This window comes from Sus scrofa, chromosome 6 (assembly GCF_054392235.1).
Source record: "Sus scrofa isolate SSC_HxYL_T2T_F1_AM1 chromosome 6, Sscrofa_HxYL_maternal_Yorkshire_Landrace_v2.0, whole genome shotgun sequence".
NCBI classification, from domain to species: Eukaryota; Metazoa; Chordata; class Mammalia; order Artiodactyla; family Suidae; genus Sus; species Sus scrofa.
The window spans coordinates 118,391,535-118,410,672 of record NC_139388.1 but is presented as its reverse complement, the minus strand read 5'-3'; the positions used below and the strand labels follow the sequence as shown (position 1 = coordinate 118,410,672).

At 34.7% G+C, this 19,138-nt stretch overlaps 1 long non-coding RNA gene across 1 annotated transcript in view; it reads left to right on the top strand.

The window, feature by feature from the left end:
- LOC146402788 (uncharacterized) overlaps positions 1–10,148 on the top strand; it is a 30,349-nt gene extending 20,201 nt beyond the window's left edge. Inside the window, exon 2 of the long non-coding RNA XR_014805146.1 lies at positions 7,967–10,148. This is a non-coding gene — a long non-coding RNA (uncharacterized LOC146402788). The remainder of the gene's footprint in view (positions 1–7,966) is intronic.
- The last annotated feature ends 8,990 nt before the right edge of the window (positions 10,149–19,138 follow it).

The following is a 19,138-nucleotide window of genomic DNA, read 5'->3' as shown; positions in this document are numbered from 1 at the left end:
TATCTTTGAGTGTGTGTATGTGTGAGTGTGTGTGGTAAGAACATTTGAGATTCATTCTCTTAATAAATTTCAGCTATATAACATGGTATTATTTTTTTTCTTTTTTAAAAAATTTATTTTAGTTTTAAAAATTATTTCCCCAATACAGTTTTTTTTTCTACTGTACAGCATGGTGATCCAGTTACACATACATGTACACATTCTATTTTCTTACATTATCATGCTCCATCATAAGTGATTAGACATAGTTCCCAGTGCTACACAGCAGGATCTCATTGCTAATCCATTCCATAGGTAATAGATTGCATCCATTAACCTCAAGCTCCCAATCCACCCCAGTCCTTCCTCCTCTCCCTTGGCAACCACAAGTCTGTTCTCCAAGTCCATTATTTCCTTTTTTGTGGAAAAGTTCACTTGTGCCGTATATTAGACTCCAGATATGTGATATCTTATGGTATTTATCTTTCTCTTTCTGACTTACTTCACTCAGTGTGAAAGTCTCTAGTTCCATCCGTGTTGCTGCAAATGGCATGATTTCATTCTTTTTCATGGCTGAGTAGTACTCTATTGTGTATATATACACCACTTCTTCTAAATCCAATCATCTGTCAATAGATATTTGGGTTGTTTCCATGTCTTGGCTATTGTGAAGGGTGCTGCAATGAACATGTAGTGGCATGTCTTTTTTAAGGAAAATTTTGTCTGGATATATGCTCAAGGGTGGAATTGCTGGGTCATATGGTAGTTCTATGTATAGATTTCTAAGGTACCTCATACTGTTCTCCATAGTGGCTGGATCAGCTAACATTCCCACCAACAGTGCAGGAGGGTTCCCTTTTCTCCATACTCCCTCCAGCATTTGTTATTTGTAGACTTATTAATGATGGCCATTTTGACTGGTATGATGTGGTATCTCGTGGTAGTTTTGATTTGCACTTCTCTAAGAATCAGGGATGTTGAGCATTTTTTCATGTGCTTGTTGGTCATCTGTACATCTTCCTTAGAAAAATGTCTCTTCAGGTCTTTTGCCCATTTTTCATTTGGGTTGTTGGCTTTTTTTGGTGTTGAGTTGTATAAATTGCTTGTATATTCTAGAGATTAAGCCCTTGTCAGTGGCATCATATGAAACTATTTTCTCCCATTCTGTAAGTTGTCTTTTTGGTTTCTTTTTGGTTTCCTTTGCTGTGCAAAAGCCTGTCAGTTTGACTAGGTCCCATTGATTTATTTTTGCTTTTATTTCTGTTGCTTTGGGAGACTGACCTGAGAAAATATTCATGAGGTTGATGTCAGAGAATGTTTTTCCTGTGTTCTCTTCCAGGAGTTTGAAGGTGTCTTTTCTTATATTTAACTCTTTAAGCCATTTTGAGATTATTTTGGTGCATGGTGTGAGGGTATGTTGTGGTTTCATTGATTTGCATGCAGCTGTCCAGGTTTCCCAGCAATGGGAAGTTTCCCACTTTATGTTCTTGCCTCCTTTTTCAAAGATTAATTGACCATAGGTGTCAGGGTTTATTTCTGGGTCTCTATTCTGTTCCATTGATCTATCTGTCTGCTTGGTACTAGTATCACACTGTTTTGATGACTGCTGTTTTGTAATATTGCCTGGGGTCTAGGAGAGTTATGCCTCCTGCTTTTTTTTTTTTTTTTTTTGTCTTTTTGCCTTTTCTTGGGCTGCTCCCATGGCATATGGAGGTTCCCAGGCTAGAGTTCTAATCAGAGCTGTAGCCACCAGCCTACACAGAGCCACAGCAACACCAGATCCGAGCCACGTCTGCGACCTCCACCACTGCTCATGGCAACACCAGATCCTTAACCACCTGAGCAAGGCCAGAGATCAAACCTGCAACCTCATGGTTCCTAGTCAGATTCGTTAACCACTGAGTCATGACGGGAACTCCTCCTGCTTGGTTTTTGTTTCTCAGAATTGCTTTGGCAATTCTGGGTCTTTGGTAGTTCCATATAAATTATTGGATTGTTTGTTCTAGTTCTGTGAAAAATGTCAAGGGTAATTCGATAGGGATTGCATTGAATCTGTAGATTGCTTTGGGTAGTATAGCCATTTTTACAATAATAATTTTCCCAGCCCAGGAGCATGGAATATCTTTCCATTTCTTTACATCTTCTTTAATTTCCTTGATTAATTTTTTATACTTCTCAGCATATAAGTCCTTTACCTCCTTGGTCAGGTGTATTCCCACGTGTTTGATTTTGGAGGGTGCAATTTTAAAAGGTATTGTATTTCTGTATTCCTTTTCTAATGTTTCATTGTTAGTATATAGAAATGCGACTGATTTCTCAATGTTAATCTTGTATCCTGCTACTTTGCTGAATTTGTTGATCAATTCAAGTAGTTTTTGGGTTGAGTCCTTAGGGTTTTCTCTGTATAATACCATGTCATTTGCATACAGTGACAGTTTTACCTCTTCTCTTCCTATTTGGATGCCTTTTATTTTATTGTTTGTCTGATTGCTGGGGCTAGGACTTCCAATATTATGTTGAATAACAGTGGTGAGAGTGGACATCCTTGTCTTGTTCCAGATTTTAGTGGGAAAGCTTTCAGCTTTTCTCCATTTAGTATTATATTTGCTGTGGGTTTGTCATAAATGGCTTTGATTATGTTAAGGTATGTTACCTTTATACCCACTTTGCTAAGAGTTTTGATCATGAAGGGATCTTGGACTTTGTCAAATGCTTTTTCTGCATCTATTGAGATGATCATGTGATTTTTTTACTTTTCTTTTGTTAATGTGGTGTTTGACGTTGATTGATTTGCATATGTTGAACCATTCTTGTGCATTTGGGATGAATCTCACCTGGTCATGGTGTATGATCTTTTTGATATGTTGTTGGATTTGGTTGGCTAAGATTTTGTTGAGAATTTTTGTGTCTATATTCATCAAAGATATTGACTGATAGTTTTCTTTTTTGGTGGTATCTTTGTCTGGTTTGGGAATTAGGGTGATGGTGGCATCATAGAATGTCCTTAGGAGTGTTCTTTCTTCTTCAACCTTTTGAAATAGTTTAAGGAGGATGGGCACCAGATCCTCTTTACATGTTTGGTAGAATTCGCCTGTGAAGCCATCTGGTCCTGGACTTTTATTTGTAGGGAGTGTTTTTAATGACATATTCAATTTCATTTCTAGTGATCAGTCTGTTCAGTTGATCTAGTTCTTCTGATTCAGTTTTGGCAGGCTTAGGTCTCTAGAAAGATGTCCATTTCTTCTAGGTTGTCAAATTTGTTGGCATATAATGTGATAGCATTCTCTTATGTTTTTTGTTTTTTTTTTTTCTGTAGTATCCATTGTGATCTCCTTTTTCATTTCTGATTTTTTTTATTTGGGTTTTTTCTCTCCTCTTCTTGGTGAGTCTAGCCAGAGGTTTGTCAATTTTGTTTACTCTTCCAAAGAGCCAGCTCTTGGTTTGGTTGATTTTGTCTATTGTTTCTTGAATCTCTATTTTATTGATTTCCTCTTTGATCTTTATGATTTCCTTCCTCCTGCTGACTTTAGGTTTTGCTTGTTCTTTTTGTAATTCATTTAGGTGGTGGGTTAAATTGTTGATTTGAGATTTTTCTTCTTTTTTGAGGAAGGCCTGTATTGCTATGAACTTCCCTCTGAGCAGTGCTTTTGTGGCGTCCCATAGATTTTGAGTGGTTGTGTCTTCATTATCATTTGTCTTGAGGTATTTTTTAATTTCCTTCTTGCTTTCCTCATTGACCCTTTGGTTTTTTTAGTAGCATGTTGTTTATTCTCCATGTAGTAGGTTATTTCTCATTTTTTTTTCCTGTGCTTGATTTCTAGTTTCATGCCATTGTGGTCTGAGAAGATACTTGAAATAATTTCTCTGCTCTTAAATTTGCTGAAGTTAGCTTCGTGCCACAATATGTATTCAATTCTTGAGTGTGTTCCATGTGCACTTAAGAAGAATGTGTATTCTGATTTTTTTGGATGTAATGTCCCGAAAATGTTGATTAAATCTAACTTTTCTATTGTTTCCTTTTGGCTCTCTGTTGCTTTATTAATTTTCTGTCTAGAGGATCTGTCCATTGATGTGAGTGGGGTTTTACAAAGTCTCCTACTATGATTGTATTCTCATCAATTTCTCCTTTTATGTCTGTTAGTATTTATTGTAGGTGTCTTGGTACTCTTATATTAGGGGCATATATATTGATGATTGTAATATCCTCTTCTTGAAGGATCCTTCAACCATTAAATAGTGTCCTTCTTTGTCTTTCTTTATGGCCTTCTTTTTAAAGTCTATTTTGTCTGATATGAGTATGGCTACTCCCGCTTCCCTGTCTTGTCCATTGGCATGAAATATCTTTTCCCATCCCCTCACTTTCAATCTATATGTATCCTTTGCCCCAAGGTGAGTTTCTTGTAGGCAGCAGATCGAAGGTTTTTGCTTTTTGATCCAATCTGCCTCAGTGTCCTTTGATCAGAGCATTTAGTCCATTGACATTTAAGGTGATTATTGATAGATATTTATTTACTGCCATTTTAAACCTTGTTTTCCAGTTGACTCTATGTTTCTCTTTTCTTCTTTTCTTTTTTGAGTTGGATGGTTTCCATTTATTTTATGCTTGAGTATTTTTCTTTTCAGTTTTAGTGAATGTAATGTTTGGCTTTGATTTGTAGTTGCCCTGTTTTTTAAGTATGTTAACACCTTCTTATGTCTGCTTCCTTTAGCCTCATAATCATATAGGCTCAATCACATCATTAAGATTAAAAAAAAGAATCTGTTTTTTTTTTCCTTACTTCCCTTACCCACACTGCATGATTTTGATGGTTTTTTTTTTTTTCATTAACATCTTCATATTTGGATCTGTATGCTCACTTATTTAAGTAACTGCTTTCCAGTTGTGGTTTCTTCCATCCTAGTTCTTCCTTTTTTAAAATTTTTTATTTAGAGAAGCCCTTTCAGTATTTCTTTTAGAATGGGTTTAGTCTTGCTGTACTCTTTCAGCTTTTGTTTGTTGGAGAAATTCTATATTTCCCCTTCTATTTTAAATGATATTCTTTCTGGATAGAGTATTCTAGGTTGCATATTTGTTCCTTTCAGTGCTTTAAATATATCTTCCCACTCCCTTCTGGCTTGTAGTGTTTCTGTAGAGAAATCTGCTGGTAGCCTTTTTGGGGTTCCCTTATAATTAACACTTTGCCTTTCTCTTGTTGCCTTTAGAATCCTCTCTTTAACTTTTACCATATGTATTATAATAGGCCTTGGTGTGGGCCTGTTTGGGTTCAACTTGTTTGGGGCCCACTGTGCTTCCTGTATCTTGATATCAGTATGCTTTAGATTTGGAAAGTTTTCAGCCATAATTTCTTCAAATATATTTTCAATCCCCTTTACTTTTTCTTCTACTTCTAGAATTCCTATTATGCATAGATTGGCCTGCTTTATGTTATCGCATAGGTCTCTTATATTGCTTTCATGTTTTTTCATTTGATTTTGTGTCTGCTGTCCTGTTTGGGTGATTTCTATTATTCTATCTTCCACGTCACTAATTCATTCCTCTGCATTATTCATTCTGGTCTTTATTGCCTTTAGCTCTGTTTGTATCTCTGCAAATGAACTTTCTAGTTTATCTTGGATCCTCCTTATATTTTCTACCTCCTTTTTGAGGAATCTCTATTACTGTTCATATACTGTCTTAATTCCTTCAGTATTTTCACTATGTCCCTTTTGAACTCCAAGTCTGTCAGACTGCAGAGGTCTGTTTCATTGTTGAGTGCTTTAGGTGAATTCTCCTGTTGCTTTAACTGGGAATGGTTTCTGAGCTTCTTCATCATGCTTTTTTTTTTTTTTCTGCGAATTTGGGGATGCCAAACTGTAGTTTGGCATAGTCCAGGGTGGTCTGGTGGGACTGGCTCCATAAGGGTTGGGTGTGGGCACCAGGAATGCACGAAGGTGCAGGCGGGCAGTATGCAGGGTGGGTGTGGGTGCTGGGTGCCGGCAGGGCCATATCCGCACAGACTGGGTGTGAGTTCCGGGAGCAGGCAAGGGTGCCGGCAGGGCTGGATCCGTACAGGCTTGGCACGGGGGCCAGGAGTGGGCAAGGGTGCTGGCAGGGCTGGATCTGCACAGTTTGGGCACCAGCACCTGGAGCACGCAAAGGTGCTGACAGGGCCAGATCTGTGCAGATGGCTGTGGGTGCTGCTAGTGCTCAAGGGTGTCTGCAGGGCCGGATCTGCACCGGTGGGGCCAGATCCATGCAGGCGGGGTGCAGGCATCAGGAAGAGGTGTTCAGCTCTCTGCAGTCCAGTGGGCAAAGGTGCATACTGGGATCCAAGGAGTTTTTTATGGCAGCCTGCCCCTCCTGTCCCCTTCCCAACAGTGGCGCCTTGCCTCTCCTGTGGGTCTGGCCTTTCTTCTGGAGTCCCTCTGCCATGGCTTTCCACTCCCAGCCCTTAGTGTACCATTCATCCTGCCAGCAGCACACTGCTCCCTAGTCCCTTAGGCTGTCTCCAAACCACCAACCCTAGCCTGTTCCCTGGGACTGACCTCCAGAGCCTAAGTCTCAGTGCCCAGCCCCCACAGAGCATCTCAATCTGTGGTGTCTGTGCCAGTGGTTCAGATGGTCTGTGTATCTCTCACTCTGCTTTTTGGATCTCATACCTGCTGCTGTGCCTTTCTCAGCTTCTTGGAGTTCCCTTCGACTTGGCTGATCTTTCCCTTGGTTAGGTGGCTTCCCAGGGTGTAGTTCCCTTTCTCCTTCACAACTCCCTCACGGGAGTGTTAAACAGGTCCTGATTCCTTTTCTCTCTCTCTATTTTTTCTTTTGTTCTACATAGTTCTGTCAAGAGGTTCTTGCCCTTTTTGGAGGTTTAAGTTCTGCCAGCATTCAGTTGATATTCTGTGCAAATCGTTTTACATGTAGATGTGTTTTTTTGATGTGTTTGTGGGAGAGGGTGAGCACATCCTCTTACTCTTCTGCCATCTTGCCAGCCACCTATAATACGGTATTATTAACTCTAGTCACCAGGCTGTACATTAGATTCCTAGAACTTATTCATCTTATAAACTGAAATTTTGTACTGCTTTGACTGAAGTTTTATATACAATTTGTCTAGCATAAATAAAGCTGAAAAATTAAAAATAAAAAGAAAAGAAAAACATTAAAATATAGAAATACCTTTGTTTAAAGGACCAATCAGCTTCTATGATATTGATAAATAAAAATATGAGTTTCTACCCAAAGTGTGTCCAATGTAATCATCACCAGTATATTACTGTTTTTAAAGGGGGAGATTTTTCAGTGTAGTACCCTACCACAAACTATTTCCACACAAAGTCGTATGATACATTCCCTTACTACTCCCAAATGTTTTCAGAATAACAGACAGCTTGCACAGTGTAGATACACAGAGCTGCATGGCTAAGGAAACGTGGGACAGCACACAAACAAGTAGCCAATGTCTTTCAGAGGATATTGTGAAAATAAGTAGATAAATCCTGGAGGTATGATAAAAGTAGCTTATAATTAGCAAGGAAAATTAGAGAGTGGGGTTAATTCACTTATCCTTTACTACAGAAGTACTACAATGTACTATTACACATTGAAGCCAAGAAAGACTAAATAATTTACTCAAAATCATTCACCTGATAATTTGATTGAGCTAAGATATGAAACAAGGTGTCCTTATTAACCACACTCAAAAATTCATTTTAGGGAAGTCAATTTAGCAGGAAATAGTGAGGGCTTAAGAGAAGATCAATAGAAACACAGAGAAGAGGAATACAAACCAGTCTAGGACAGAGACCTATCTTACCCACATGTTGTAAGAGTTCTTTCTGATTCCTAGTGAGGAGAAAATGTTAGGAAATATTGTCAGTCTGCTAGAGTTCATTGTATTAGTATGAAATTAAGATGTTTTATTATTTTATATATTTATGATTAATAATCTAATATAATTTGTTCATTATTAAAGGTTTAAATAATCTCAATCTTTTATTTTTCTTTAAGAAATTTCAGAGATGAATAAACAACTAGACAAGATGGAATGATTGAGTCCTCTTGAAAATGACTATTCAGCTGCTCACTGTGGGAAATATTAGGTAAGTAGCTCTTTTACAAAATGATGCCTCAATAAATCTTTTTTTTTTCTCTTAGTGTCTGCTATATATTACATGTTCATAAACTTTTAAATGTTTTTCTTTACCAGAAATTCTTTGGTGAACAGATTTTAGAAAATAGAAAATACTCCTCCATAGTACTAATTTATTAACAATATTCATGTTCTCAAGCTATCTCCCAAACCATTGCTTAATCTAAAACACAGTAATAAAACAAAGAAAATAACTCCCATGCAGTATTATGAATTAGACAGACAGAAAGCAATAAAATGTAGTAAGAACTCATTTTAAATTTATCTCTATGCTGATATGCAATGAATAGCAAAACCTAATGAGAAGAATGTAAGGAGATGGAAGAAGGCATTTTTATGTTTACTGAAGGAGAGATACTGGAGCATTTTCAAAGGCTTTAATGTATTATTATTATTTTTTAATAATTTCCTTTTCTTGATTCAAGTTTTAAAAATCTGAAAATACTACCTGCTTATTGTATTGTTATAGACCTTTATATACCACACATTCATGGAATTTCAGTAGAATTATTGACTGCTCTGGCATGACTGAGGCTATTAAGAGATCGATGTTATTGTACTCTAAATAGAAATAATATTTAGGAACTGAAACAGAAGAAAAGCTAGTTGAGTGAATAGTCTTAGAGTTTGTAATGAATAGAAAGATAGTATTTCTATGTTTTAATAAGTCTTAATTAAAGCTAATGAACACAGTGACTTATGGTTGGATTAATTATAAGAACTAATGAAGACAATGATTTATGGTGGGATTATCTTTATGAAACAAAGTTTCACATGCTATGTGTAAAATGAAACAGTTTTTGTTAAGCATACATTAAATGCAGTTCATTAAAGTGCATTTTTATATAAGTGAACACTCCCTCTGTGTTTTATCTGAAAATCTTAGCATAGTCCCCACAAAAACACAGCTTCCTTCATGAAAACAAAAGGATATGCCTGTCTGTTTATAAAGCATTATTTCCACATGAAGATAATGGAATCACATTCTGAGAGCATGTTGTTATTCATCTCAATCTACATCTTTTCAACAAGTTCAATCTCAGAGGTAAAAATTGCTTAAGACACTTTTTTTTTTTTTTCCAATTTCTCTGGAGGTTTCCTTTTGAAAGTTAGGTGAATACCAAAATGTTACCCTTTGTTGTTCTTTTGAATCCTGTTTGTACCATGCAATTCCACATGTCCTACTTTGAAGCTATGCTTTCCGCTGTTTCTATGCTGCTTGTATTGCCTTCTAGTCCTGCTTGCTTTTGTCTCTTTTCAACTCATTTTTTCTTTTAGTTCTTTATCTGTGAAATTCCTTGGAGTCTTATGCTAAAAAGAAATGACTTGCTGCTAGCTTTCAAATGAAATTAGCTTAGGAGCTTGAGATATTCAGATGTCAAGTGCAAAAAAGTTTCCTAAATGCTGCTGTTTGGTCAGTCAATTACATAAACCATGAAGACATGGTAACATAATAAAATTGTGGTAAATACTGACTGGAATGTCAAAAAAGAGACCTGATATTAATTTAATGGATTATAATCACATTATTGATTTTGTTCCTTAAGAATATGCTTGAAAGAAAATCAATTATTCTACAATAGCATTTTAAAATCAAGGTACAAACCATATCATAATAATGTTCTTAGAACATCAGTAACTTGAGAGGATATATTTTGTTTAATATCAAAAGTAAGAAAAAATAGAGTTCAGTTATAAACTTGGGACTTCTAAATGTGTGGGACAATTGACAAAGTAAAACTGCTACAAAATATCTTATCATTAAAATGAAGAAGTATTGTGGGAGTACCTATTAAATGTTTAATGTGTTAATTAACAGCCAGAGTTAGCCTCTATTCTCTATCATCTTAGTGCATTAGAATATACACATAATAAAGAGCTATACATTTGCATCATACAAAATGTTCTTCTAACAACATTATTTACCGTTTTAAAAAAAAGCAATACCAATTACAGATGAACTGTCTGATTAAAATCTTCTGTGGGAATACAGCATTTGAACTCAAGAAGGGATTGAAAAAATACTTAAAAAAAAGAAAATCTTCCCAGATATAGTGGTTGAAAGTTCAAATAAAATCTATAAAACTTCTGAAATTGCTAAATGTATGTGTATAATCCTGAGCACATCAAATGCCAAACTTCAAAGTGTACATTCTTTTTAAGTACACAAAATATTCAGCAATGTAGAGCAAATGCTGGACATACCTCACTGAATTTCTAAAAAAAAAAATCATATTTACACAGTATGCTTTCTGATAAAATTTAATTAAATTAGAAATCATTGACAAAAAGATGCTTGGAAAAATTTCTCCAAATTGTTAGCAATTAAAAAAAAAAATCACTTCTATTTTGATGAATGTTCATGAGCAGCTGAAAATCATCTGTACTCTCTTGTTAGATAGAAGGTCGTTTAGGTCAGTTTGATTGATTATACTGTTAAAGACTTGTGTATCTTTACTGATTATCAGCTATTAATTCTACCAATAGTTATCTACCAATGACTGAGAAAGGGCCTTGAGATTACTAGCTATAGTTGTTTCTCCTTCAGTTTAGTCCATTTTTGCTTCATTTTTTAAAAGCTTTATTATGTGCATATCCATTTAGAATTTTCATTTTCTTTCTTTTTTCCTTTTTTGGCCCTCTTTAATTGACTTTTATCATTATAAAATTATCATTTTGTACTTGCTTATTATATTCCTTTTCTAAAGTTCATACTATCTCTTAAAAATATAGCCTCTTAGGCTTATTTTGATTGATATTGTGTGGTTTATATTTTAAAATTTATTTTTATCTTTAATCATTTATGTTTATAAAGGTATAGTTAAGTTTATTGTTTTTAACTGTACAGTCTGATGAGTTTTACATATATATGAAAATATGCAACACGTACAATGGTACATTTTCATTGCTCCCTAAAGAACCCTCATTCTACCTTGCAGTCAATTTCTAATCCTTTCCCCAATCCCTGGTATCCCTGATATTATTTCTGTCTTCCAGAATGATGTATAAATGGCATGATACAGAATTTACTTTACATTTCTAGATTGTTTTATTTTACCTTGTATTTTTGAGTTTGATCCTTATCATTGTATTATCCTAAGTCTTGTTATCACTGAATAATATGCAATTGGGAGGCTATACCAGCGATTCTTTACCATTGGATCAGTTGATGAGTGTTTGTGTTGTTTTCCATTTATGTAAATTTTGAATATAATTGCTATAAACATTTTTGTATATGATTTTGAATGGATTTATGTTTTCATTTCTCTTCAGTAAATGATTACAACTGAGAGTGTTGGATCAAAAGGTAATTGTTAGTGTAATATTCTAAGAGACTGCCAGATGTTGTCCAAAGTACTTGTACTTTACATTTCTGCCAGTAATTTCTGCATGTTCCAATTACTTTCTTATTCGCCAGACTTTGGTTTTGCCAGTGTTAGTTTCTTTCCCCCACTTAAAAAATATTACCCTGATAAAAAGTATGTACCATTATCTCATTTTCTTTGCCTGATAATTATTTACATCAAGTATGCTATGTTTAGTTGCTTAGTACCTGTTTAAAACATTTACCCATTAAAAGATAAACACAAACTAATTATTATTATTAAGTTTTAAGCAATTCATTTTGTATATACATTCATTGTTACATATGAATTTTGCAAATGCTATATCCAGTCATTTTCTTAGTGGTGTCTTTTAAAGTATAAATTTTTAATTTTCATGAAGACCAAATTACCATTGTTTTCTTTGGTATTTTGTGTGCTTGGTATTATGTGTAATAAATCATTCCCTAACCTAAGAGGAAAAAAGGATTTTCTCTGATATTTACTTCTAAAAGTTTATTGTTTCAGATTTAATGTTAGGATTATGAACCATGTCAAGATTTTTTTTAAGATCTGTGAGGTAAGGGTAAACATTTATTTTTGTTTTAGGTATGGATTTCTGATTGTCCAGCACTATTTGTTAAAAAGATTTAATTACCTTGGAACTTTTCTTGAAAATCAGTCAAATATGTGGGTATATTTTTAAACTCTGAATTCTGTTTTATGACCTAAGTGTATATTCTTATGTTAATATCACATTATATTAAAAGCTTTAGGCATACAGTAATTTAAAAAATATGATAATGTGTATTCTCCAAATTTGTACTACATTTTTCAAAATTGTTTCAGCCATTCTAGGTCTTTTGTGTTTCCATATGCAAACTATTGATAAGAGAAAATTTAAAATATCTAAATAAATGGAGAAGTACCAATTATATAGATGAAATTAAATCCAAATTAGATATCAATAATCCAATTATGTAGGAATTGATAAGCTTATTAAATTATTAAGCATTTTATTTCATATTCTCGTCTTATTGCACTAGCTGTGACTTTCAGTGAATGTTGAATAGAAATGGGTAGAATGGAATGCTTGCCTTTTTCCTAATTTGGGGAGAATGAATGTAGTGTTGTTAACATTAAGAATAGTAGTAGCTACAACTTTTCACAGATATACTTTATCTCTTTAAGGGATTTCCCTTTATTTCCTAGTTTGAAGAGATTTTTAAAATGTATCCTATGTCAAGTTTTGTCAAATGCTTTTTCTAAATGTATGATGATATTAATATTAGATGATGATAGATGAATAGATATATTAAATTTTAAATTTAGTTTGTTGATAAGAATTATACTGATTGATTTTAAAATATTGAAACAACCTTGCATTTCTTGGATAAACTGTACTTGGACATAACATATTATCAATTCACTATATTTTCAGGTACTTAGTAATGTTTTGCTAAAGTTTACATCTAAGTTGATAAGAAATATGTGTCTCTAGCTTTTATTTCTCACTTTCTATCTTTTCTTCTTTTCTTTTTCCTTCCTTCTGGCTTTCCTTCCTTCCTTCTTTTTCTTTTTTCAGTACTTTTTCTATAGCCTATGGTCTGATCAACTGGATCACTTGTTTAGTATTTTGAGAATTAACATAGACTTTGTCATTCTGATAATGGTGTTAGAATAACCTCAAGTCCATTACTAGATTTCTTCTCCTTTCTTCCTAACAATCGGATGGGAATGAGGCAGTAAAATATATCATAGTCTAAAATGCCTGGTGACTGTTGCATAAAGACTAGTAACAAGACAGTGATACACACTACCTCTGCTACAGGTCAATATTGTTTTCTAGGACCCTGAATATCCCTTTTGGCCTTATTTTCCATTTTATCCCTTAATTGCCAATAGCCACTTCTACCTTTCTTTTTTCATTCTTTTCCCAAAATATGCTAATTTTGACAACTGTGGCTTCTAAATATATGTGGGTTTAAGTCCATTTCTTATGTTCACATTCTGATCACAGACACTTTCTTTTAGCATTTTCAGAATTAGGATAGACTTAGTAATTTTGGCAGTGTTTTTAGACTACATTAAATTTAGTAATTTAAGCCAATTACTAGTTCTTCCCTTCTGCCTTTTTTTTTTTTTTTCTTTTCAGTGTGGTGGAGATGGGACAAGAGGATGAGAAATAGTGTGCTGGACTTTTTTTTAACTCACAGTTAGTGGGATGCCTGGGTATTTGTCAGTTATACCAAGGGTATGGTATTTGTATAATTTTACTTTTTCTCTTATTATTTTGTGTTTGGAGGATAAATGTGAGTTGCCTTTGTCTTCAGTTCCTCAAAAGTCACAATTATCTCTTGAAGATATTTTTTAAATGAGAATGCTTTTTTTAACTTTATATTATCTTCTGAATCAATTTCTTTATAATTTATTATATTACTTGTCTGATAGTATTGAATTTTATCAACTTTTGTTTGTTTTAAAAAATTCTTCAATTTATCTATGCATAGAATTCTAGGCTGACAACATTTTCTTGCAGTCCTTTAAAGATTTCACTGCATTGTCTTCTGACTTGTAAAATGTCTGCCTAAAAGCCTATTCTCCTTATTTTTGTGACACTGTATATAATTTGTATTGTGCTCTAGCTACTTTGAAGATTTTCTATTTCTTACTCCTTTAAGCAATTTCATCTTAATATGCCTTAGAGTTGTTTTCTTTATGTCAAAATTTCAATCACAAATTTTATCAATAATGTATCTAATTTGTACAACTGTCTCCTTAGTAATGCTAAAAGCTGTTGAAAGTTAAAATTAAGTAACTTAGATTTTGTAGGCGAAATCATAAAATAGTGAACTCTAATGAAATGAACACATATGTCTTCCTTTCTTAGATTTGCCAACTAGTAGTTATATAATTTAAGGAATTAATTTATCCTCCCTAAGCTAAATCTTTAGAGAATCTTTTCCTGACCTCCCAGATTCTTAATGGGTTAACATTTAGTGTAATTTTTAATCACTTATGAATATATTCATTAATTCAAGCATTATTTATTGGATGCAAATTTTGTGTTAGATCCTATTTTAGATACTTAATGTCAAAGTGTAGAAAACAGACAAAGACCCTATTTTCATATATTTTAGTTGCAAATGATGTAATATAATAAAAAGACAGGGAGAAAACTTGAATGCATATTGCCAAGTTAAATAAGCTAATCTGAAAAAGGTTGCATATTAGATGCATTGTTTGAATATTTGTTGCTACCTCCCTCCCCCACACACAAAATTTATATTGAAATCCTAACTCTAATATCAGGTTATGTTATTAAGAAATGGGGCATTTAGGAGGTTCTTAAATCATGGTAGTAGCATCCTTATGGATGGATTAATACCTTAATAAGAGGCTCTAGAGTGATCCCTAACCCTTTTCATTATGTGGAACATGTGTGGCTCTGTGAACTAGGAAGTTGACTCTCACCAGCCACCTTACTGAATCTGACGGTGCCGGAAATTTGGCCTTTGCAGCCTCAAGAACCATGTAATGTAAATTTCTGTTGTTTAAATAAACTACCCAGGCTATAGTATTTTGTTACAGTATGCCAAATGAACTGAGACACCATGTGATTCCAAGTATATGACATTCTGGAAAAGTCAAAACTATGGAGACAGTAAAAAGCTCAGTGTTTACTAGGTGGTGGTGGGGAGAAAGGGATGTATAGGCAGAAGACAATTTTTTTTGTAGAAGTGAAACTATACTGTATGATACTATAATGACAGATACATGTCATTATACATTTCTCTGAACTCACTGAATGTACAACATCAAATAGTGAATTGTAATGTCAGCTATGGAATTTGTATGACTATTATGCGTCACTGTAGGTTTATCAAGAGTAGCAAATATACCACTGTGGTAGGGATGTTAATAATGGGGTGGCTATGCATCTGAAAGGGCAGGGGGTTTATGGGAAATCTCGGTACCATTCATTCAATTGTGTTGTGAACATAAAATTACTCTGAAAATAAACTCTAGATAAAAATGTGATATATATCATATGAGTTCTATGAAGAAGAACATGAGAGAGTTTATGAATAGTTATAAAGTACCATTAGATTGTGTCATCAGAAAAAGAGATGTTTGAGGAGAAATCAATATTATTATGAGAATGAACGAGTTGGTATTTTAAGGAAGACTAAGGCAAAGCTGAGGGCAGTTTCAAAGGGCCTAAATTTGGAGCATACTATTATTTAGTGGACTACTCACCTGCTAAGTAAATATTACCAATTGTATGAACTATGGGTTATTATATCCCTCAATGAACAGGTTGATAAATTAACTCATAACTCATAGCACTTGCAAATAAAATATGACAAAGAATTATTATACACAGAGTTAGACTTTATTCAAAAAAAAAGAAAAACCTCTAGATATTTGCACTAAGGGGTGATTCTGAGCATAACTTTTAATTGTATCAAGTAATTTTTATAAAATATATTTTTAATTTCAGAAATAAGCATAACAGTGAAAAATGCTTTAAAATCATACATAATAATTAAAAAACATTTTCACATGAATTTTGTTAATCTTTTGGCAATAATTTCATGAATTAGGAAGAAAACTGCTCATTTCACAACAAATGGCCATGTTATTTTCATTATTACAGAACTATATGAATTACCTATATGACAAATTTCTAGTTTAATAAAATGCTTTGAGAAATCTGACTGCAGAGACAGGGATTACAGTGGAGGAATAGAAGGACTGGAGCTCAACTTTTCTCAGAAAAACAACAAAATTACAATCAAATGCTGAACAACCTTCAACCAAATGAACTGGAAACTTTCAAAAATACATCTTACTCCAGAAGACAAAGAGGAGGCCACATTAAGAGATAGGTGGGGCAATTACATGATATAAGCAACCTTATGCTTGCCAGGTGGGAGTCCCATAGCCTAGAAAGTAACTGTATCACAGACTCACCTACAAGAGTAAGAGTTCTGAGCCCCATGTCAAGTCCCTATGCCTGGGTATCTGGCATTGGGAGAAAGAGCCCCCAGAGCACCTGGCATTGAAGGCCAGTGGGGCTTGTGTGCAGGAGCTCCATGGGACTAGGGGAAACAGATAGCCCATTCTTGAAAGGTGCACACAGGCTTTCATGTGCACTGGGTCCCAGCAGAGAAAAGTCTCCATAGGAATCTGGATCAAACCTGACTACAATTCTTGGAGGAACTCCTGGGAAAACAGGGGTAACTGTGGCTCACTGCGGGGGAAGGACACTGGAGGCAAAGCTCTAGGGAATATTCATCAAAATGTGTGCCTCTACAGGTGGCCATTTTGGAAAAATATGGCACCACCCTTTAGCACTGAGAAGACCAGGCCAAACGATAATCCAGGTGGGATCACAGCCCCACCCATCAGTTAAAAGGTTGCCTAAAGACACTCCGGGGAACACAGCCACCTCTAATCTCACACAGAGACAAAGCCCCACCCATCAGAGGGATAGAAATCAGCCCACCTACCAGTGGGCAGGCACCAGCCCTTCCCATCAGGAAGCCTATAGCAAGCCGCAAATGAACTTTAGCCACAAGGGGGGCAGACATCAGAAGGAAGAGAGGCTACAAGTATACTGTCTGCAAAAAGGACACCACAGCAAAAAACTATAAAAATGAAAAGGCAGAGAACTGTAATTTAGATAAGGGAGGAAAAAAAAAACCCCCAGAAAAACAGCCAAGTGATCAGGGGTTTCTCAGCCTCCAGGAAAATGACTTTAGACTGATATGATGAAGATGATGCAAGACATTGGAAATAAACTGGAGGCTAAGATTGATAATTGGCAGGAAACATGGAGCAAAGTAATACAAAATGTAAAACTTAAACAAGCAGAGATGCAAAATACAATAACTGAAATTAAAAAAAAATTCATTAGACACAACCAACAGCATAATACAGGAGGCAGAAGAATGAATAAGCAAGGTGGAGGACAAACTAATGGAAATCACTGATGAAGAACAGAAAACAGAAGAAAGATTGAAAAGAAATGAAGACAGTCTCAAAGAACTCTGGGACAATGTTAAATGCACCAATATCCATATTATAGGGGTGCCAGAAGGAGAAGAGAGAGAGAAATGGACAGAAAAAAAAGTTTTGAAGAGATAGTAGCTGAAAACTTCCCTAACATGGGAAAGGAACCACTCACTCAAATCCAGGAAGTGCAACAAGTAACATATAAAATAAACCCAAGAAGGAATACACCAAGACAGATATTAATCAAACTGACCAAAATTAAAGACAGAGAAAATATTGAGCAGCTAGGTAAAAGAAACAAATAGCATACAAGAGAACCTTGATAAGGTTATCGGCAGATTTTTCAGCAAAAACTCAGCAGGCCAGAAGGGAGTGGCATGAGATACTTAACATGAGGAAAGGAAAAACCTTCAACCAAGATTACTTTACCCAGCAAGGCTCTCATTCAGATTTGAAGGAGAAATCAAAACCTTCACATATAAGCAAAAGCTAAGAGAATTCAGCAACGCTAAAGCAGCTTTACAACAAATACTAAAGGAACATCTCTAAGCATAACTAGAAACAAGGCTCACCAGTAAAGGCATACATACAGTAAATGTAGGGAATCATCCATACACAAATATGCTACCAAAATCAGAAATCATGAGAAGAGGAGGGTACAAATGCAGAACACTGGAGATGCATTTGCAATTAAGAGACCAACAACTTAAAACAATCTCATAGATAGATAGATAGATAGATTCCTATATCAAAACTTCAAGGTAACTGCAAACCAAAAATCTATAATTGATACACATACAAATAAGAAAAATCAACTCAAATATAACAGTAAATATAGTCATCAAACCATAAGAGGAGAGAAGGGAAGAACAAAGAGCAACAAAAACAAATCCAAAAGAGTTAATAAAATGGCAATAAGAACATACATATCAATAATTACCTTAAATGTCAATGGACTAAATGTCCCAATCGAAAGACATAGACTGGCTGAATGGATACAATAACAAGACCCATATCTATGCTATCTTCAAGAGACCCACTTCACTTCTAGGGACACAGTCAAATTGAAAGTAAGAGGATAGAAGAAAATATTCCATGCAAGTGGGAATCAAAAGAAAGCTGGAGTAGCAATACTCATATCAGAAAAAAATAGAGCTTAAAATAAAGAATATTATAAGAGACAAGGAAGGACACTACGTAATGATCAAAGATGAGTCCTAGAAGAATATATAAAAATTGTAAATATATATGCACCCAACATAGGATCACCTCAGTAAGTAAGGCAACTGCAAACAACTTTAAAAGGAGAAATTAAGAGTAACACAATATTAGTGGGAGACTTTAACACCCCACTTACAGCAATGGATAGAGCATCCAGACAGAAAATCAGCAAGGAAACACAGGCCCTCTATGAAGCATTAGACCAGATGTATATACTAAGTATTTATTGGATGTTCCATCCAAAAGCAGCAGGATACACATTCCTCTCAAGTGCACACAGAATGTTCTCTAGGATTGACCACATTCTGTGCCACAAATCAAGCTTATGTAACCTTTAAGAAAATTGAAATCATATCAAGCATCTTTTCTGACCACAATGCTATATGACTTCTTTTCTGACCACAATTCTATATGACTGGAAATCAACCACGAAAAAAATAACTGAAAAAAATACAAACATGTGGA